Below are 7,601 nucleotides of genomic sequence, written 5' to 3'. Positions count from 1 at the left end.
AGGTCCTCGAAGAGGGTGAGGGTCTTGATTGAGTCTAGTATTGTTCTTTACACAGCATGGTATCTATACTATTGCAGCTTGTTCTTGTCTCTATTTTGCAGTGGTGAACGTGAAGGTTAACAACAAGGCACTTACCACGATGGTGGCAAAAGCGAGGAAGAAGGAGGCGGCTGAGCTGGCTACAAAGAAGAATGCTAACAAGGGCAAGGCCGTGTCGAGTTCAGGCCTTAGCAAGAAGACCGTTCCGCCCACTAGTGCTGGCCTAAATGCCTCACCGATAGTTATAGGGGGCAAGCCCAGAAAGGAGATGCCCCCACCCATCTAGTACACAGCTTAGCACGGGACTCCTGGCTTGACCAAGGACAAGGAGCCAGTGGGCCCTTCAGTAGCTAAGGGGATGGGGTAGATCGACACGTCGGGTCAAGCTGTCATTGGCCAGGGGGCCAAAAGAGAAGGTGCTCACCTGATGAATGGGCGCAGCCTGGAAACCTTCCCAAGGCTGCCTGAACTGAGGATAGGACTCCGCCCGCTTGGGATGACTTGATAGAAAATGGCACTGTGCTGGACCCTAACAATGCTCAGGTTTGGTTCCATTGGAACCATCCTAGGAGGGATATTGCCCATTCCAAGAAGATTTCCAACTTCGAGTTTGCGGACCTAATGTACTCGTGAATTGGCGACGTGAGTTTCCACTACCTTTTTTTTGTATTTCTTGAGTTTTAAGTATTTCTAACTGCTCTACTGGCTCTTCGCAGGGCTTCAATTTCTTGGTTGAGGCTGCTCAGCAATTTGAGAACATGGTTGTCGCTTGTTCAAAGGCGAAGGATGAGGTGAAGAGCCTCTAGGGGGATCTACAAATAAATGTGGGCTAGTTGGAGACGAAAAAGAAGGCCCGATCCAAGGGGGTCTGTGCTGACGATGTTGAGCTGAGGGATAACGAGCTAGAGTGTGAGGTTGCTAAGCAGCTCAGGGCCAACAGAGACCTGGTTAAGGAGAAGGATGCCCTCCAGAGAGAGCTGGCAAGGGTTCAGGATGCCAGCAAGCAAAAAGAGGCAAAGCACAAAGCTCGAATTGCTGAGCTGAACAAAAAGCTGGCGGTGAATGACGAGACTGTTGTTGAGAGGTGGCTAAACTCTATAGCGGGTTAGTAGTGGTTGGTCGATATCAACGTTGGCTCATTCAATGCTGGCTCGGACAATGCTTTAAGTTTATACTGAGCAAGATGCTAGATTAAGATCTATCAAACTATGAGTAGCATGCTCTTGACCCCGCTCCTTCAGTGCAGCTCGGTGGCCTTACCGACGTTAGTGAAGAGGTCAACCAAGCCGACCCCAAGGATAGCCAAGTGAAGAGCTAAGCCTGTGAACCAGCCTGCTCCCCCCTAGGCTAGCCCCCTAAGATTTGCAAACTTGTTGCTATTTCCTTCTCCTTTCTTTCTCTTGTTTCCTTTTCTTTTTTATGTAAATGTCTCCTTTGGGAGTAATGTAATTTGAGGGTTTTTACCCTTCTTTTATGAATGGAAAAATACTTTCTTGTATGTTTATGCTTTTCAAAACATTTTGTACTTCCTTGTTTTCTTATTCTTCAAGCGTAGTTCCTTTATTTGGCTGAGCTCAAAATTGACCTCATGCGTATAGCATATGATCTCTTGAAGTGTTATGCCTAGGCTGGGCCATGGTAGTGTAGAGCTGGGGCTCGGTCTTGGGGTATGCCGACCCTAAGCTCGGTCTTGGGGTATGTCTATCCTAAGCTTAGTCTTAGTGATTGCCAAACCTAGGTTTGGTCTTTGTGTTGCTGAGCTGAGGCTCAGTTTTGGATGGTGCCAAGCTGGGACTCAACCTTAGTGCCTTAGGTGTTAAGGTCTTGAGGTGCCAAACTTGGGTCAGTCTAGGCAGCGCCGAGTCAAGGCTCGATCTTGGATATTAACGAGATGGGGCTCGGTCTTGGTGCCTTAGGTGCTAAGGTCTTGGGGTGCCAAACTTGGGTTTGGTCTGGGCAGTACCGAGCTGGGGCTCGATCTTAGATATTGCCAAGCTAGGGCTCGGTCTTGGTGCCTGAGGTGCCAAGGTCTTGGTGCCAGGTCTTGGAGGTTACCGAGCTGGGGCTCAGTCTTTTGAACAATGAGTAAGTATTAGAGAGAGAACTGCTTCATCTATTAATATGTGGCATGCACTTACAACAAATACATTGCTTTGAAATAGAGTCGAATCCACTCTATGAATGAAATTGAATAAAGTAATATGAAAACTAAGGTACTGAAACATAAAATCTATAAGACTAACACCCGAACGTGTGGGACTTTAATGTGATCTACTGATAAAATCTTTTGAGACTTTTGACATTCCATGCCCTTGGTGTAGTTGTACCCCCCTGAGTTTGCAAGTGGTAAGTACCGGGGTGAACGACTTTGGAGACTATATATGGGCCCTCCTAGTTTGCACTTAATTTGCCTTCATTTCTCGGCTCTGCTGCTACTGCCTTTCTGAGGACTAAGTCACTTACTATGAATCCTCATGACCGAACCTTTCGGTTATGATACTGTTGCACCTTTTGCTTGTAGGCTTCATTTTGCATTGGTGCCTCTTCTCAAACCTTGTCTATGAAGTCAAGGTTTGCTTGGAGCCCTGCCTCATTTTGTGATGCATCAAATACTATCGATTAGAACGAAGCTTAGGTCATCTCCACAGGGGTTAAGGGTTCAGTTCTGTATGCCAGCCAGTAAGGTGTTTCCTTTGTGGGGGTCTGAGTTGAGGTACGATAGGCCCAAAGCACACTGAGTTGCTGGTCAACCCAGTTCTTCTTCTCCCAGTCCAGCCTCTTCTTGATTCCATCCAGAAGAGTATGGTTGGCCTTTTATGCTTGGCCATTTGACTGTGGGTGTGCGACTGCAGTATTTTAGAAATCAATGTTAAAATTACTGCAGAAGAGCCTGAATTTCTGATTGTTAAATTGAAACCCATTGTCAGTCACTAGCACTTTTGGGACACCATAGTGGGATATGACATCGTCTCTTACGAACTTTTCCACCTCTTGCTCGGTGATCCTTGGTAGGGGACGTGCTTCCACCAATTTAGTGAAGTAGTCAATGGCAATAATCAAGAACTAGACACTGCCCTTGCCTCTCTTGAACTGTCCTAGGATATCCATTCCCCACATTGCAAATGGAATCGGGCAGATTATGGAGCTAAGTTCTGTAGTCAGGACATGCGGTATTGGGGCATGCACCTGACACTTAAAGTATAACTGGATGAAGTTCATTGCATCTTGCTGCATCTTTGGCCAGTAGAATCCTTGGTGCAATATCTTGTAGGCAAGAGCCCTTCCTCCCATGTGGCCTCTGTAAATTCCTTCATGGACCTCTCAGAGTGTCTCTTCAGCTCAGCTCGGTGTGAGGCAATTCAGCAGGGGCTAGGATATTGTCCTTTTGTAGAGTACTCCTCCTTAGAGGGTGTAGTTAGTTGCTCTTCTCTTAACTGTCCTTGTCTCTATCTGATCTCCCGGGAGGTACCCATCTCGCAAGTAATCCGCAATAGGATCCATCCAGCTCGGCTCGGCTGGCTGTGTATCATTGTTGCACATCATTTCTTACTCATAAGTTGGTTTTTCCAGCACTTCAAAGTAATGCGAGCTCGCGTAGTCATTGAGTTCCGCTGTGACTAGTTTGGAGAGGGCATCTGCCACTGTATTTTCATCTTGCAGAACTTGTACCATTTCAAATGTACTAAAGCTGGTAATCAGGCTATGAGCGTCCTTTAGGTACTTGATCATTCTCTCTTCCTTGGCTTCATATTACCCATTGACCTGGTTCACTATCAGCTGTGAGTCACTATGCATGACTAGGTCATCTGCCATCACTACCTTCACCAATTTGATTCCCGCTATCAGGGCTTCCTACTCCACTTCACTGTTCATCACGGGAAATGTAAATCTGAGGACATACTATATTGCAAATGCCTCTGGACTTTGTAGCACAAGTCATGCGTTGCTCCTTGTTGAGGTGCTGGATCCATAAAAAAAGAGCTTTGACATTCTTTTTGGCTTGACCTATGCTTCCAATTCTTCCTCTGACTGTGTACACTCAACCAGGAAATCTGCCAGTGCCTGGCCATTGATTGCATTCTTGGGCCAAAATTCTATGTCATGCTCAACTCGACAGCCCAGCTCACCATCCGCCTTACTACACTAGGGTTGTGGAGTGACTTCCTCAGTGGCTGATCTGTCAGTACAGCTACAGTGTGTTCTTGGAAGTAACGCCTCAGTTTCCTAGCTGCCATGACCAATGCCAACATAAACTTTTCAATCCTTGGTTACCATGTCTCTACGTCGAGGAGCACATGACTTACGTAGTAGATAGGTTTTTAGAGTTTTCCTTCTTCTCTTATGAGGACTACCCTAATGGCCACCGGCGATGTAATGAGATATAGCTGGAGCACCTCCCCTGGCTCGGGTCGGCTCAGTAGAGGGAGCCTAGTCAGGTAGGCTTTAACTTCCTCAAATGTCACTTCACATTCATCCATCCAGCTGAATTGCTGGTGTCCTTTTCCTCCTTTTAGCAACTTGAAAAAGGGAAGACACTTGTCTCCAACTCTGGAAAGAAACCTGTTCAGGGCAGCCAAGCACCCCGTCAGCTTCTGGACTTCACGGATGTTTTTCAGTGGGCGCATCTCTTGAATAGCTTCAATTTTGGAGAGGTTTGCCTTCCCCTTTGTGATACCAGGAAGCTCAGGAACTTCCCAGAGGTCACTCCAAATGCACACTTGGTAGGATTTAGCCTCATCTAGTTTTGTCATAGAACATTAAAGGCTTCCCTCAGATCTAGCACATGATTGGTGCCCTTTGCGCTCTTGACCAGCATGTCAACAGTGTAAACTTCCATGTTTCTTCTGATCTGGCTTCAGAACATAGCGTTATCCATTCTCTGGTAGGTGGCTCTTGCATTCTTAAGGCCAAAAGGCATTGTAGTGTAGCAATAGTTGCCCTGGGTGGTGAGAAACACTATCTTCTCCTCATCTTTAGCTTTCATCTTTATCTGGTTATAGCCAGAGTATGCATCCATGAAGGTCAACACCTCGTGGTCTGCCATTGAGTCTATGAGAGAGTCGAGCCTGGGTAAGGGATGATTGTCCTTGGGGCAGGCTTTGTTCAGATCAATGTAGTTTATGCAAATCCTCCACCTCCCATTGGACTTGGGACCATGACAACATTAGCCAGCCAGGTTGGGTATTTTACTTCTCTCACAAGCCCTACTACTAGGAGTTTGTCAACTTCCTCGTTGATGATTGTGTTCCACTAGGCCGTAAAGTTCTTACGCTTCTGCTAAAAAGGCTTAAAGCTAGGATTAACATCTAGACTGTGCTCAACCATATCCCTTGGGATACCTGGCATATCAGAAGCCTTCCACATAAAGATATTAGAGTTTTCGCTAAGGAAGTTCAGGATTTTATCCCGACGTTTGGAGCTTAGTAATGCTCCAAACTGGACAGTCTTTGTTGGCTCAACCTCAGTCAGTGGGACAGTGAGCAACTATTATATAGGCTCGACTCGATTCAGAAGGCTTTCATCGTGGCAATCAATGATTTTTACCGTGCATTCTAGGCCAGAGCATAGTTTCTTGACAGACTTTATAAAGTTGGCATAGCACTTTCGAGATTCCTTTTGGCTAGACCTGTATTCCTTGATTCTGTTACTGGTGGAAAATGTGACCTTCATATGCTTAGTGGACACAACCACTCTAAGGCCATTAAGACTATGTCGGCCAATTGTAAGGTGAGACTATCTTGGCAACCATGAAAGTGACCATGGTGGTTGCCATATGAGCTCCTTGACCAATTGTTACTGGTAAGTCAACTACTCCTTTTAGCTCTGCAGGTGTGCCTGAAAATCCATACAAGGGCCCATGGGCAGGCTTTAAGGATTTGATGCCAAGCCCTAATTTCATGAAAGCGTCATAGGACATAAGTTCGATGGATGCCCCTGTGTCTACCAGTGCTCTGTGGAAGGGGTGGTTGGCCACCACTAACTGGATTACAACAACGTCATTATGAGGCTAGTTCAGCTCTTCCAGGTCCTTGTCTGAGAATGTGATGGGAGAATTTGTCTTGAGGGACTTGACGGGATGTTCCGTAATGTACACGAACTGTGCATGAGCTCTGGCCTTTCTTATCGACTCCACAGTGGGTCCTCCCATAATGGCCAAGATGATAGGACCCACAGGCTGGTTATCATATGTGTCAGCTCAATCCATGCCTGGCTCCTTGGGTGGCTCGGCCCTTTCTCTGCTCAGCCCGGCTTCTTCTCTCCTCGGCTCGGGCCAGTCTGCACCATATTTTTGCTTCATGTACTTGTTAAGGTACCCTGCCTTAATGATATCATCAATCTCCCTTTTCAATGACTTGTAATCTTCAGTGTCATGTCCATGGTCCCAATGTATTGGTAGTATCGGTTGGGATTCCTCTCTTCTGGCTTAACCATCATTAGTCTCGGCCAACAGAAGTATTTATGGTCTTGGATCTCTAGAAGCAAATTTTTCCAGGAGTAATCGAGCTTATATAGTTTGGGCTCAGCTATGTCATGCAGTCGATCTGTCCTGTTCTTCTTTGGCTTACGGGAGTCATCCCTAGGCCTTACTGGCCTTTTCTTTTCTTTCTCTGGCAGCTCATTCCTGTCGGCTATCCCCTGGCGGGTAGGACCTCTTCCATATTAGCATACTAGTTGCACCTTCTTAGCAGCTCAGGCATTATATCTGGCAAGTCCAGGGTAAGAGATCGAACCAGATCGGGATAGGTTATCTCATTGCACAATGAGCTATATGCTACTCCTTCTGGCAGATTTTTCACCTCCAATGTCGCCTTGGTAAATTGGGCAAGGAAATCTCGTATAGTCTCCACAAGCCTCTATCTCATATTCATCACGTTCTGTGAGGTCTGCTTCTGTTTTATGCTAGCTTGGAAATAAGTGAGGAATGCCCTCATCAGTTCTTTATAGCTGTGGATGGACTGGGGCCTCAGGTTCGACATCCACACCAGTATGACACCCTTTAGTGAGGCTGCAAAAGCTCAGCAGAGAGTTGCATCCAATCTCCCATGGACTGTCACGGCTGAACTATAGTATAGGAGATGATTGTAGGGATCCGTAGTGCCGTTGTATGTGTTAAAGACTGACACAATGAAATTTGAGGGCAGCTCAACATCTATCAACTTATCGGATAGTGCATTATGGGCTGAGGTCACTGTTATGTTAGTCGGGTGGCTTTGCCTCTGCATTCCTTATATCTACTCAGTGAGACACTAGATGCACCATTCCAGGTCATCCCTTCTCTCCTTGGCTTGGTGGCCCAAGGAGCGGTGTTCACATTCAGCTCACCTGGGGCTTCTTCCACTATCTTAGCACATGTCTGTTTGTTCTGTCCATGCTCACGCTCAGCCCTAGCTGGCCTATGTGGGGAGTGTCAACATTCCTCTGCCTTTGCTGGAGACCTATGAGCATCTCATCTCTTGGGGCTCTGGTCTTGAGTTGAATGAAGTGCCCTCCTATTCTGGGCAGGTGAAGGCCCTCGTTGACGTCGCTCGGTGGGAGATTGGGGTGGTGGCACTTAGCAAATT

This window comes from Macadamia integrifolia, chromosome 9, assembly GCF_013358625.1.
Source record: "Macadamia integrifolia cultivar HAES 741 chromosome 9, SCU_Mint_v3, whole genome shotgun sequence".
NCBI classification, from domain to species: domain Eukaryota; kingdom Viridiplantae; phylum Streptophyta; class Magnoliopsida; order Proteales; family Proteaceae; genus Macadamia; species Macadamia integrifolia.
Note: the sequence above shows the minus strand (reverse complement) of the source record.